The sequence below is a fragment of the Camelus ferus genome, chromosome 7, assembly GCF_009834535.1.
Source record: "Camelus ferus isolate YT-003-E chromosome 7, BCGSAC_Cfer_1.0, whole genome shotgun sequence".
NCBI classification, from domain to species: Eukaryota; Metazoa; Chordata; class Mammalia; order Artiodactyla; family Camelidae; genus Camelus; species Camelus ferus.
The window spans coordinates 55,174,133-55,189,809 of NC_045702.1; the positions used below are offsets into that span (position 1 = coordinate 55,174,133).

Consider the following 15,677-nt stretch of genomic DNA (forward strand, 5'->3'; position numbering starts at 1 on the left):
CATCATCATCATCATACATAAGACAATAAGTAACAGCTTCAAATTTCCCACATTTTCACGTTTCCTAATTTCCCCAATTTTTCTTAAATACTCTCTTTGCTACCTGGTTGTTCTTTAATCCTGGATAAACCAAGGCTCACTCATTGCAGTGGCTGAGTTCTTTATTCTCCCCCATTCTGAATCCCTCCCTCTACCTCCTTCTCTTCTTCATGACGACTGATCTCTGGAAGAGTTCAGGTCAGTTGTCCTGTAGATTGCCCCTCTTTCTGGATCTGTGTGCCAGACTCCCCATTATTAGATTCAGGTCCTAATATCATAATATACTTTGCTTCTTTCTCATAGTCATTGCTTGTCTAGTTTGTCAGAGAAAGTCAAACTCATATTTACAAAATTCCCGTGACATTGACCTGTGTAATCTCTGTAAGGACAAATGGTGAACCAATAGAGTTATTTCTAAAAGTCATTTTTAGTTTAAATGATAAATGAGACTCTTGGCAAGAGGATGATCTTGGGTTCAATACCCTTGACTTTGCCTTGGAAAGTTGTGTCTTATTTACCTACTTCATTTTTCCCATAGGGCAGGCAGTTGATTTCTAAATTTTGGAACATTCTAGTTAGATGCATTATTGATGAAATTGCTGTGCAGATCTGATGACAATTTAATGTAGAACAAAACTGGATTGAGTGACCTTTGCTGCAGTTGACGTTGGCCTTTCTTCCTGTTAAGTGACTGGACAATTTATCTAACTTAAAGGAATATTGTGATTGCTAAATGGACTGTCATAGATAAAGATATATACCATTCTTCTTGAAAAGGTTCACCAGGCAGTAGTAATAAGAGAAGGTCAAGGGGCATGGGACTTCATAAACCTTCTTTTAAAATTCATTGTCCTTCTGTACATAAGTAGTTGCATTTTTTTTCACTTTTAACTGTTTATCCAGAGTCTAGTATCACTGAACAGACATGGTGCACACCCAATGGTTGGAATATGTTTTGCTAGATCATTACAAAGTCAAACTGTTTAGATTTCTGTCTAGGATAAAAAAATCATCTTTGTTTATTCTTTGAGATGGGAACTCAAGCTCAGATAATTATCATTATTCAGTTAAGTTGCTCAGGTTCTGGTCTCTCCATAAGGAAAGTTGCATTTACTTCATAAAGTGTCATACACGTTCAGGGTATATATAGGCTAGAAGGGGAAGAACTATAGAGTCATAACCAGTTTGGGGATAAAATGGAAGACTGCTGCTAGATATTTGTATGAGACTACTCAAGGGAACCAGCCTTTCCTCAGGAGAATCAAAGCAGATGAAATGTATAGTATTTTCACATGATGACAGGATATGTGACTAAAATAAACCAAGAAAATGTAGTTGAGAAACAAAATTTAAGTTCTGAAGCTGAAGTTCTTTCTCTTGAAATGATTTTACAAACCATATATATTTTAATTATTCATTAGCCTAACCAGCATTTAAGCAGTTAAAGCATTTGTTAATTCTGACCTAGTATAATTTGCTCTTCTTCATATATAGCTGGTTACCTGTGGGACTCATGAAAAGTGCTGTTCCTATTGCTGTTGACTGGTATGTTTCACTAACACGTGCCCAAGCTGGGCAAGTCTTTTCTGGGTCTTTATCATTTTAAAGCATATACATCATTCTATGAAGAAGTGTCCTAAGATAAGATAACAGATTAAGATGTGGACATCAAAGTTCATGTTTGTATGGGCTTAAAACTGATTTTAAAAGTTTGTCTTCTTTATAGTGAAATTTTAGCTGGTAAGTCCTTGAACTATTTTCTATTAATGAATCTGCATTTTTTCTGTACCTGATTTACTCATTTTCAAATATATGTTTTTCACGAAAATGAATTTTTGTTTTTGGTGGATTTTTCCTGTTACCAATTTTTGATAAAATAATTTACAGTTTATTTTCCCCACATACTTCTGTGTATTAAACAGTGTCTGCTGTCTCTCAGGGTTATCGTTAAGAGTTTTCATACTTTCAAATCATTTCTCCCTACATTAGGATGCGACATATTAGCCTCTTGAAATCCTTCTGCTACTTTTTATAGTTTTTCCTACCTTAAGATTTAATGAACTACATAACTACTGAAATTTCACTTTAATTTTCTGAAATTTATTTGCTTCGTTAGAAATACTGTATTTACCAGAAGGCTGGAGTTGAGTCAGTAGACTTAAAATCTCTTCTAAGTACTATGATCTATTAGTTTACCATATTTGTTCACTCAATTATTCAAAATTACAATGAAACCAAGATTTAGATTTTAATAATATTTCAGGATATTGATCTGATTTTCTTGAAGTTTACATGAGAATCTACATAAGATCATTATAATTTCTTTCCCTTCCCTTTGTTTTCTTACTTATCTACTTTTATAGTGTAGATTATTTGTGAATATAATTTATTTAATTTCAAACGGTATTTAATAACAGATAACTGTGTTGTCAAATACTGACAGAACCTTTTCCCTTACTGTGAATTATTCAATTTCTAAGATTTAAGTTAGAGTTGAATAATCATGTTATACTGAATTAAATCTCTTACAATAATAAATTAGTAATTTTGTATTTAAAATGAAGAATTGTAGGATTTATCTATACCATTTTTCTGATTTTCAGTTGTAATGAAGGAAGAAAAAATAAAGGGAGGAAAAATTTAACCATATAATGAATAACCAGCTGATCATATAGTTTAAATTCTTTTAAGAGTTTTGTAAATCTGACTTGAGTTCCTCTTGATACTAAGCATAGTCTCATTACAACTGCTCCACAGAGCAAATTTTATGTTATTGTTACAACTGACATTTTTTTGTGAAATACATCATCTTTACATCCTGATAAAATGAGTGGTAGAGAAGAGCTCTGAGAAAAACTATAGCATTATTGAAATGTGTTTTCTCCTGGAAAGGCAGGAATAATATTTAATCACTAGCTGCAAATATTGCTATAATCATTAAGAGAAATTATGTCCTAAGGATGAGTCAAGGTGGTAAAAACTGTTTATTGTGAAACTAAATTAGAAGAGCTAGCAAGCTTTATTAATAGATCTACTTGACTTTTTGAGTAGACTGTTTTCAGATACTATGCTATGTTAGGTTTTATTAATATAAAAATATATACACATACATTATATAGATAACTGTAAGTGTAGATACATATACAGATATACCTGTGCATTTATGTGTACATACATGTATACATACACGTGTTAACACATAACAATACATGTAAAAATATTTTTAATTCCTATGAGCACAAAGGAAGAAGCACCTACTAGATATAGACAGCCAGAAATTACCCCAAGAAGTGACATTTTAGATGAGACTTGAAAGTTGAATAGAGTCAATAAGGTAGATAAGGACAGAGATGGGAGAAGGCATGTGGGGCAGAGAGAACAGCATGAGTTTGTATCTGGCTGTGTGATGATTTGGTTACAAGTATGGTAGGAGCATCATTTGTTTTGAAAAAAAAAAAAAAAAACAGTCACACAGGAAGGTACTGAAACAATTCAAAATGGCCTTATCTGTTACACAAAATTTTCTTTATGATTTTTTTGGGTCAGTGATAGGGACACAATAAAGAATTTTGAACAGGGGGATGGGATGACACTAGGTAGAAACATAGTTGATATCAAAAGGGAGAAAGTTTTGAAGTGTGTTTGATCAAAGATAAGAGGCTTTAAAATTTCAGTTTGCAGCTCTTACATAGGGAATTACTTCTCATTCACATGTTAATAGGGTCTCCCCAAGGACACACTTTATATATACAATAAGATGATGCCTCTTATAAAAAAAAAATCCATGTTAAAAGCATCTCTGTGAAATAAGCTCTAACAAGGTGTTTCTATCTGCAAATGTTTATATTGACCAAAATAGTATTGGTAAAGACATTACATCTTTTTCAACTTTAGATTGACAGATTTTGGATTTCCCTTTTCCATGAAAAAAGCCTTGATTTTTTTAATCTTGTTTAACCAATAATGAAATATGTTTTGTTAATTAACACCTAGGGCAACTTTTGTATTTAGAAATGGATTTACTTAAAAAAAATTGAGTATAAAAGTCTTAAACAGTGTTTGATGTGATTGAAGTTTTCCTCAAATTTCAGAAACAGCAATTAAACCTTCAAGGTCTGGCACCACATTTTTTTTGTCGGTTTGACATGCTTATGATTTTGTGTTAGACATGTTTGTATCTTATCATCATCTTAGCAATATGATAAGTTTGTATTTGAATTATAAATTAGAATACTATACTTGAATAGTGTTTGTGTTCTGAAGTATGTAAAGTTAGTGGGTAATTAGCTTTTAAGTATTTAAAAATAAATGATTACTATCATATTAGAACAGTTTAAAACTTCAAAAATTATTTCCAGTTAAAAGTAATAATTTTGCTTATCTGGTTTTTAATTGGTCATTTGCTGATATTATTAGCACAGTATGTTCTAAAATCTCTGGACAACATGAAAGCTGTAATAAAATCTACTGTAAACCATCCATGAAGGGGACTTTTACAAATGTGATTATGGGAGCCTGGAGGCTACATTGCTATAATTGGCCTCCTGTGAGGCTGGTGTTCTGTCATTCCTGGAAGCTCAGCCAACAAGAAGATGGGATTTCACAATGTTTGCATTTGTTGACTGATATTTTGGTTTGCAGAGTTCACATAATGATGAACAGCAATTCAAACTTGTATCACTGTTTACATATGAAATGCAAAATTACATCTGGTTTTTTTTTTTTTCTACCCAAAATTCAGCTACCTTGATATTCTTTACCTGACTATCCAGTAAATATTACTGAATGTTCTTATTTCCAACATATATTTATTCCTGTCTCTGTGTAAATGTACGTAATCCTCTAAATCTCCCCAAACATCATTTAATTGTTTTTTTGATCATCTAGTTTGGAATTTTTACACATTTTAGCTATTGTGTAGTCATAAAAGATATTTTATCAGAAATATTTAAACTTATAAATTCTAAAGTTAATCACCATCCCCCAAAATGCAAGTGTCTTAGACTGCTTTAAGTCAAATCACCCCTTCCCAACTTATTTTGATACTGTTTATCATATTTAATTTTGCATTTTTTATTCCCCAAATATTAAGTATTCTTGCTAATCCTTTATACAGGCATTTCTTGGAGATATTGCAGCTTCAGTTCCAGATTACTACATTAAAGCAAATATCAAAATAAAGTCACAGGAATTTTTTGGTTTCCCAATGCCTACAAAAGTTATGCTTACGCTGTATCGTAGTCTTAAGTGTGCAAAAGCATTATGTCTAAAAAAGAACAATGTACATACCTTAATTTTAAAATAATGTTGAAAAAATGGTGGCAGTAGATTTCATTGATGCAGGGTTATCATAAACCTTCACTTTGTAAGAAACACAGTGTCTATAAAGTGTGGTAAACCAAAGTGCAATAAAACGAGGTATTCTTGTATAGTCAGTAGTGGGTAAATCTACCCACGTATATGTACTGTTTCTCTGATCTTGAAGTATGTTGTTTAGAAGTTCTGTTAGTAAAAATATATAGTTGGTAAACTGTCTCAATTAGTAGGGAACCTGAAAATGTCTTTAGTTCACTATTATGAAATAATGCCTTTCACAGTATACAACTCTAGGATGGCAGATTTTTTATCTTAGAACTTTGAGAAAATTTAATGTGTTCCTTTGGTTTGGTGTTATGTTCTAGATGCGACTTTTTAAAAAAAATTCTTCTAAAAATTCACTTGATTTCCTGAATCTGAGAACTGGTATCTTTTATGAATTCTGAAAAATTCTTAGTCATTCTACTTCAGAACACTGATTAGAGATATCAGACCTTCTCATTCTCCTTGTATATTGTTTTTGTTGACTTTTGTTCATGGTTGTTCCTTTCCTGTTTAACTTACGTTCCTTGGAACATTATTTATGGGAATTCTGTGAAGCCTGTGTTTGAAGTATTTTCTCCAAAAGTGATTTCTGTTTTGCTTTGCCAGATCCCTGCATCATTACCAGCATGGGATCTCTTAAAGCTAATGTTTCACTTCAGGTACTTTTGGCCAGAGGTCAGCAAATTACAGCCTGCAGAGCAAATTTAGCCTGCTGATTGATTTTATGAATAAAGTTTTATTGGAACACAGCCACAGTTCTATTTTGTTCTTGGCTGCTTTTTCTACTACAATGGCAGAATTGAGTGGCTCCAACAGAAACCATATGGTTCACAAACTAAAATATTTGCTATCTGGCCATTTGCAGAAAAACATTGTCAGCTACAGTTTTAGACCGTACAAGTAGTATGAATTCCAATCCCACCTCTTTAAAGTCAGATTTGTGGTTATGAATTCTCATGTGAAACTTTTTTTCTTTATTCCTTTTAAACAGAAACAATGATGTGACAGAAAAGTATCTTTACCCTCTGTCTTTAGTGTACTGACTGATGGATTCACCAGGTGGGAGTCCTGACATCCTGTACTGGTCTTTGACTTCCCATTGTAAGCTGCTTTTAAGATTCTGTCATAGATTGAGTACATCTTTAACCTTTAAAGCCAAAGCCTATACCATCAAAGATGAATGAAAAGATATCTCTGGCAAATACAGATTTTAGCGTCTTCTTTTCTCACTGAGTTCATGTTTTCTCATCACTTCTCCATCTGAGAATTTCCCTTTTCTGTTAGCTCAGCCATGCATTTAAAAATATGTATGTTGTATTTCATCTAGAATTTTTAGGTGCTCTATGCTAAGAGAATTTCTCTAGATACCAGTTCCACCATATTATCAGATACAGGGCATGATGTATTTTAGGGATAATCTCAACCCAAAATTCTTCCTTCAAGCTGATACAGCTTAAGCCTACTGGCTTTAGATTCAGAGTGTGGGACACAGTCCATTGTTCACCACTTTCTCTATATGTGACCTTGGATTAGTTATGTAACCACCATTAAGTCCCTGTTTCATCTCAGCAAAATGAGAATAATAAATGCGCCTATTACTTACAGACTTTGTGACAATAAAAATGAAACCTAATATAAACATAAATATACAAACACACGTATAAAATGTTAACTTTTTGCCCAGCAACAGTAAGTGGTTAGTAAAAAATGATATATAGTTGTTGTTGTTGTTGTTGTTATTATTATTTTAGGGATTAACACACCCTTTTAATTTGTTTTAAATATTTTTAAGTTTTAAAAATTGTTTAAAGTTTTTAATTCCTAGTAGGAAAACATTATCTGAATGAATATCCTAATGGCAAACCACTGTAAAATGCTTCAGCTGCATTTGGGGCAGAGGGGTAGGGATTATCTTCAAAGCACCCCAGCTTCCTTCACGAGAAGGTCAGAGGTACACTGGTTTGTATTATTGTGACATCCATTAGGTGATCTCAGTTGCTTTTCCTTCAGCAAGGGCTTGTATTTGTCAGAAGGGCATTATGCTTGACCTCCAAATTTGGCTGACAATTTACTGATGAGATTCAAAACCTTTGGGTTGCTCTGATATTTTGACATATTGGCTGGGTTCTGGGCCACATCCTGGAAGGCCACCATAACTTCTGGATCCTGCATGGCTGCAAGAACCTCTGGATTACTAAGAATTTCATTGAGCCCAGGCATTCCTGCCATCCCAGGCATGCCGCCTCCCATACCAGGCATTCCTCCAGGAAAATTACCAGGCATTCCCCCAGAAAAACCACCTGGAAAAGAGCCATATTGAGCTCCTGATTGTCGTCTGGCTTCTTCCTCCCTCTGGGCTGTCTCATGTTCTTCCCGAGCCTTCTTAACTCTTTCTATTCTTTGATTTCCCGCTCTTCACGTTTTCTCTCATACTTTCCCCGATGTTCAGCAATTTTCTGGGCCCTTGGTTGAACTTCTTTGAGCATTGCACTAGCATCTTCATCATAATCCAGTTTACAGTCAAGGGCAAGATCATGGGCTGCTTCTTCCCAATGGCCCAGAAGTCTGTGTGCTTTCCCTCGCCACTTGTATGGCTGAGCTGAATCAGGATTTATTTCAATAGCTCTGTCACAGTCTCGGATGGCAGCATTTGGCTTCTGTAATTGGATGAAGACACTGGCTCTCTTGGCGTGTAAAATGGCCAAGCGAGGGTTTAGCTTGATGGCATCTGTAAACAAGTCAGTGGCTTTCTGTAGTTCACCTTCATTTAGGGAATCAATGGCAGCCACTTTTTTTATCATTTGCCTGATCCATCATCTCCTCGGTTACCTCTACATTTTCATCACCCATTTCTTGAGGGGCATCAGTGTCTGGTTCAATCACCTTCATTGTCAACTTCTAGATCACTTTCCTCACTGATGGTTCGTCTGCCTTTATGTTTTCCTCCGCCTTCTTACTATCTGTTTTTTCTTCCTGGGTATTTTCTTCTGATTTAGTTTTGTGAGTAGCAGGTGGTATCTTACCCCCCATGCTCTCCACTCACTCCCTCAGGAAGCGCATTTCTTTGGTGTGCAGAACGCTTGGGTCCTGCTTACACATTTTCACGAAGGCTCGAAGCTCGCTCACTTTGCGGGGGTCCATGGTCGGGAGGCGGCGGGCGCGGCGGAAGCTTCGGCCCGATTCCAGGCCCCGGCTCTAGTTCAGCGTGACCGTGTAAAGGGGATAGTTGTTGTTGCTGTTGTTGTTATTCTAATTGACCTATTTTACAAATAGTTAAGCTTATCTGTAAATCATTTATACTAATCCAAAAATCAGTAATTAACACTTTATTAGCCTCTGGAGGTAAGACAGTATCAGATATTCACATATTACACATCTTTTATAAAAACCCGTAACAGATTTTTACTCGAAGTAATAAGAAATGTTGCAGTGGACAAAAGGAATAAGAATATTAACATTCAGGAGAATCAAAAAAGTCAGCTTCTAATCTGCCAATTAACAACAAACAAGTACCTCTACTCTCAGTCTACTTACTTGGTGAAATGTTATGTGGTAATTGTTTAGAGCAAAAGAAAAATAAAGTAGGAAGTTAGATTTCTGTAAAGTCATTTTTGCTCCTGTCCCAGAGTTTATTATCAACAAAGAAATAAGTGTCATTCTTTTTAAGTATAATTAAGTTATCCTTAAGAACTTCTAGTGACATCTCATTTCTCTAAAAATCCGTATTCCTTTCCATGATTATCTAAGCCGTGCATGGTTTGACTGCTGCATCATTTGACTCTCTGATCTCTCCTGCCATTCTCCCATCTATTTTAGTCTCCAGTCACAACCACTTCCTTACTATTCCTTGGTAAGCCAAGGATGTTTCCATCTCAGTGTTTTTGTATCTCCTATCCCCTCTGTTTTGTCCAACTTAATATTACCCTCTCAGAGAGATCTTCAATGCCCATTCTACTTAAAATAGCACCTTCCCCCATCAGTTTCTACAGTATGACCCCACTTTATATTTCTTCCTCTTTCCTACATCTGTTATCGTATTACTTGTTTATGTAATCAGTGTCTTTCTCCCACTAAAATATAAGTTTCATGAGATTAGGGACATTGTACTTGTTCATTATAATATACCAAGTATCTAGGCAAGTTCTTGGCATGTAAAAAAAAGTTCAATTAATACTATTTAAACAAAGGATGACTTCAAACCCAGGCTTACACAGACTGCAGTATAAAAATATGCCCTTTCCCTTGCACCACGTTCTTCTTCTTCCTAACTTCTAAGGCTGTGTTCAGTTATCATGATTAAAGCCTTTCCTTGTCTTCTAGTCTGATTCTTAGTATTCATATTATTTCTACTGTGTTCTTTTCTTCACAAACATGATTTTGAATTTCACCATTGACTAGTACCTGACAACGTAGCCTAACCACACCCTTCACCTCGCCCCCATCATGTTTTCTTCTGGACTCAAAAGCGAGATCCAGATCCCCAGTGTGTATCAAAGTAAGTCTAAAGTTCTCAAACCTCCATGAGCAGTCAGTAATCTCTAGCTTCTAATATCGGAGTGGTGGAATCTGGGAGCTGGGTATCCTAAACAAAGATAGGAGTTAGCAGGTAGGGAAGAAACTGTGCTATTAGTTTGACAGACAACTACATAACAAGTTACGTTTACGTTGCTTTCTCTGTGGACTTTGCCTCAGTCTAATGCAAGCTGCAGGAGGACAGGCTTTATTGGCTCTGTTTCCCGCACACTTTCCCACACTGTTTCCCAAACAGTACCTACTAAAGATGAGGGGCTGAATACATATTTCCTGAATGTGTAAGAAATCGATATATTTTGAAGGTAAACTCAACACCTTGTGCTCGTGGACTAGATATGATAAAATGAGAAAGAATGAGAAGTCAACAATTGAAAGGTTGAAGTTTTCATTTAGAGAGGGAAGAGTGCGAGAGGAGCAGATTTACAGGGGAAATAAAAGGTCTATTTCGGACATATTAAGTTAGGAATGTGTATGGGATATTAAAATGGAGATGCCAAGTAGGTAATGGATATATGATTCAGAAATTAAAGGGAAAGGTTGGAGCTGTAGATGTCAATTTGGAATTCTTCCATATAAGACTGGTCCAAACACTTCCTGTTAGCCTGACAGACTTTTTCAGAGTTGTGCTGCACTCTGAGGCTTTTTCTACCCAGTCCTTTCCCCTATTTCTGTTGTATGTAGGAGAACTACTTTAGGGTCTCAAAGGCTTCCCATTACTTCTGCTCCTTCCCTTTTAATCTTAGTTAGCATTTTTCTCTATAAACGTCTTGCAAGTCCAATCCCATTTTGGAATTTCCTTCAGGGAGGGCACAGACTAACACATCTATATGATGATGTTCTTGGATTTATGATTTTTCCTGTGACCTCATAGTTTTAATATTCATGCTTTTAGTAGGAATTACAGTAACACACACACGATGAAATATTACTCAGCCATAGAAAAGAATGAAACAATATCATTTGCAGCAACATAGATGCACCAAGAGATTACCATATTAACTGAAGTAAATTCAACAGAGAAAGAGAAATAGACAAAACAGAAATAGACTCACAGACATAGAAAACAAATTAATGATTACCAAAGGGGAAAGGAGGGGAGGGATAAATTAGGAGTTTGGGATTAACATATACACACTACTATATATAAAACAGATAAACAACAGATACCTAATGTATAGCACATAGAACTATATTCAATATCTTATAATAATATATAATGGAAAAGAATCTGAAAAAGAATATATGTATGTATACCTGAATCTCTCTGCTGTATACCTGAAACCATACAAAACTGTAAGTCAACTATACTTCAATAAAAAAAATTAAAAGCCTTGCCTTGTAACTGATCTCAGAGGGAAAACTAATTTTTCACCATTAAGTATGAGGTTAGCTGTAGGTTTTTTGTAATCTTTATCAAGGTAAGAAATTTCCTCATATACCTAGCGTAAGAGTTTTTATCATGAATGGGTGTTGGATTTTGTCATGTGCTTTTTCTGACAAAGCTATTGATTTGGTCCTGTGATTTTTTTTTTTAATGATGGTTGATGTGATGGATTATAGTAGTTGAATTTCCAGTGTTGAACCAGCCTTGCATACTTGGGATAGATCCTGCTTGACTGTGGTTTATCTTTTTATACTTGTTTTGGATTTGAGATGATAACCTTTGTTGAACGTTTTTGCATCTATATTCATAAGCAATATTGGTGAGTAGTTTTCTTGTAATATCTTTGTCTGATACTGGTATTAGAGTAATGTTAGCCTCATATAGTGAGATAGGAAGTGTTACCTCTACTTCTCTCTTCTGAAAGACATTGTAGAGAACTGGCATACTTTCTTACTTAAATGTTTGATAGACTTCACCAGTGAACTCATCTTGGCCTAGTAATTTCTGTTTTGGAAAATTATCAATAATTAATTCAATTTCTTTTATAGATATAGGCCTATTCAGACTGTCTATTTCCTCTTGTGTGTGTTTCAGAAGATGTATGTTTTTTAAAGAATTGGTCCATTTCATCTAAGTTATAAAATATATGAGCACAGACCTATTTATAGAATGCCTTTATTCTCCTTTTAATTCTTATGGAATCTATGGTGATGTTTCCTCTTTTATTTCTGATATTAGCACTTCTTGGTTTTTAAAAAAGGGTCCTGCATTTTTAGTTTCCACTGGACCCAGCAAATTATATGTTAATCCTTAACTCTAATAACAGTGTGCATAGTTTGGAAATTTATAATTTTAATAATCTTGTACATCATTTGGATGTCTTTTGGTGATTTCCCTTGACTTTGTTCTGAGTTTTATTTTGGAGGGGGAGTGAATTAAAGCCTTTTGCAGAAATATCTAGAATACATGTTTGTTTTTCTTTACTATTCAACTATTTGTGTGCTAGTAATTTAAATGGCAAATACTTTTAAAACTTCTCCTAACACTTTGCCCTAAAAGTGTTTTTAAGGACAAGTTGCCTTGCGTAAGTCAGGAAACAGCTTCATCTCCAATCACCTACTAGCCGTATTCATGAACAAGTTTGATGGTCACCTCCATTATCTGAACCTTAATCTCATTCTGCTCCTACTCAAGCATTTCCCAAAGAGAAACCTGTTCTTCTAAACAAATTAGCAAATGACTCACCTTCCTTCATTTCCATTGCTATGATCATGTGCTCTGTACTTCAGTTACATTCTGCGTGGGCTCTGAGTCTTGACACTGTGCCAGACTGCTCTTAAAAATGATACTATATAAAGCTTAGCTTTTAGGTCAAAGCAAAAATTCCTTCACATGGCATAGGTCCATTTGTCATTTGGCCACTAGTCTCTTCCTCAGCCTTCTTTTATGCAGCCTCCATACATATTCTGACATGCAAAAACTATTTCCCTGAATATGGCCTGTTACGTGGATATCATTTTGCCTTGTTATATACTTTTCTGTCTGCCAGGAATCTCTACTTGTTGATTGTTCTGTGGGTTAATGCCTCTCTTAAGGCTCAGAGTATAGGTCACTTTCTTTAAAATGTTTTTCCATGGTCTACCAGAGAAAGTAAACTCTTAGGGCTTTGTGCCACCAAAGCTCCCCTTTTCCATATTTACAATAGCACATACTCACTGTAGAATTCATTGTTCATTTACTGTGTCTGTCTACCCACACTAGGTAATCATTTTCTTATAGGTAGAGACTGTCTTCCCCACATACGTCTCCAGCACCTACCACAAAGTTTGACATGTGCTAGACTTAAAACACATGAAGTGAGTCAGTGAATAAATTCTAGAAGCCAAATCGATAAAACTAATTTAGATCACAATAAGTATATTTGTGTCCATTTGATTAAATTTCTCTGTTTCAGTATTTCTAAATTCACTTTGTTTTTAATTTAAACTTGCTTAAAGAGAGATGTGTAAGTTCTGAGAATCACAAGTAAACTCACCTAGGCTTAGAGCAGCAGGCCAAGTGTACATCTTTGCACTCATGAATAGGGCTGTCTCACAGGGTCTCTTTAAAGTATGAACAATTAATAAAAATGATTATAAGAAATGCTAAAGTATAATGGGATTTTCTCATAGCAGGTAACCAAGTCTACTAAAAATATTTTAGATTCTTACTTTTATGTGTACTCTTTTTTCATTAAAATATGAAAACTAGTCATTTGAAAAGGAGAAAATATATTTCCTTTCTCTTATGGGAAGGTAAAGAGGCCAGTAATTGGTAAAACTATCAAAATATTCACTACAAATTTCTCATTTCTTTGTAATTAAAGATACTCATATGTGATTGAATGATACTCACTTTGGGAAGATAGACACCACTGACATGAGGTATTGATGATAATCAATATTGTCATATTTTTAAAATATGGGCAGGAGAGAAGGGTCAAATCTTCCTTGTAACCTATTAGATCACTACTCCCTTCCCCCAGAAGGTGGAATTTAAACCACCTCCTAGAATGTGGGGTGAACTTAATGACACTTCCAAATAATGGCATATGGATAAGGAAAAATAATCGTTTTATGGTAGAGAATGCTGGCAAGCACCACCTTAGACAAATAATCAAGGTTAACATTCCTAATGATGTCAAGCTGAAATGATGTGCCACTTACATATTGAGATGAGAAAGGCACTCCATCTTTGAGGTGTTTGTTCAGAAAACCAATAACCACAAACTAATCATGAGAAAAGCATCAGATAAACCCAAATTAAGGAACATTCTGTAAAGTATGTGACTCATACTTCTCATAACTGTCAATGTCATCAAAAAAAAAAAAAATACTGAAGAACTGTCATAGTAAAGAGTGTCCTAAAGAGGACATGACAACTAAATACAATGAAGTAATCCTAAATTGGATCTTGGGGAAAAAAAAAAACAGTAAAATGATATTAAAGGAAAAATTTATGAAGTCTCGAACTCAGTCAGTAGTAATTTACAAATGTTGGTTTCTCAGTTTTGACAAAGTACCATGATAATATAAGATGTTAATATTAGAAGAAACTGTAAAGATTATGTTTGAAGTCTATACAATTTTTTAAACTTTTTTGTAATTCTGTAATTATTCCAAAATAAATGTGTGCAAAATAAAACGATGAATGCAACAAATGAAAATAGCAAGTGAATACAGTTTCCAGTTAAAGGTCAATTAAACATGGTATCATAAAAATTGATATAAACACATATTAATCTGCTTATTTTAATTGAAAACAAATGTACATTCATTAGTCAATCTTTTGATGTCAGGAAGAGGCTTGCTTAATAAGTTTATTGCCCCATGTTTTGGCACATTAGTCAGTATGAATGTAGGGCTTAATTTTAATCCCGTAGATCAATTACGTTAAGGTCGAATAAAGATCTCCTTCTGAACTATTTTTAACAGGACACTTGTTGTATTAAAGACATTTATTGCCAATATTCAACCTAGTATGTGAAAGATCATTAGCTGTGTATTAGTTCTGGGTTCCTTAAAAATCAGGGCATCTCTGGAAGGAAAGTGTAAGACCCTTCAAAGTGTTGCATAGTTTTAGGCCATGTCAATCTAGTCTGTATTAAAGGCCTGACAACTAGTTTTCATTCCAAGTGGTTGTGTGGGGAAGAAGGTAGTAGGTGCTATCAAAAGTTAGCAATATGGGTGAAGTTTATTTAATGATGGGATATTCTATCATTCATTAATTGTACCTAAAACTTGAATTTTGAAAAATCAAGACCCTGGTGATTCTTTATAGACAGCTCGAATATCATATAAAATAGGCAAGAGGAACTTTCGGACGAGATCCCTAAGTGCAATGTAGAGGTATTGGTTGGTGACCACAGCAAAGGATTGGGCAGATAGATCTCTATCAGTACAACTCTGAGTGTTTCATAGGAGATAATAAGTGAGTTTTCGTATCACTTTGTAGTTAATCTTCAAGTTACCATGATTTAGTTTGTCTCTGGAGTGAAATGACAGTCCCCAAGATGAACTGTATCATCAAGAAAACACATTATATACTAAGAGGAATATATTAAAATGCAGTAACTGAAAATAAAATCTGAAGCCAGAATTGATAGTATTAGATTACAAAAGGGAGTGCAGTGTTTATTCTTAATTATTTGGTATTCTGAAAGAAATACTGCTCTCCATTGAACTCATCCCAGAATTGATGAAATACTTAAAAGAACATGCAGAATATAAATTTGATTTCTCAGACCTAGATGAATTTTCCCAGTGGATGATAAATTTATTTCCAGTTGCTATGTATTTCAGGTCTAAGAGATAAGGAAACA

At 34.6% G+C, this 15,677-nt stretch overlaps 1 protein-coding gene and 1 pseudogene across 2 annotated transcripts in view; one reads left to right on the plus strand and one right to left on the minus strand.

Annotated features, from left to right (window-relative positions):
* Positions 1 to 15,677, plus strand: part of THSD7A (thrombospondin type 1 domain containing 7A) — a 362,680-nt gene that overhangs the window by 40,975 nt on the left and 306,028 nt on the right.
* On the minus strand, positions 7,257 to 8,580 carry LOC102516176 (annotated as a pseudogene). The gene has a single exon (XR_001367525.2). The product of XR_001367525.2 is annotated as a hsc70-interacting protein-like (transcript).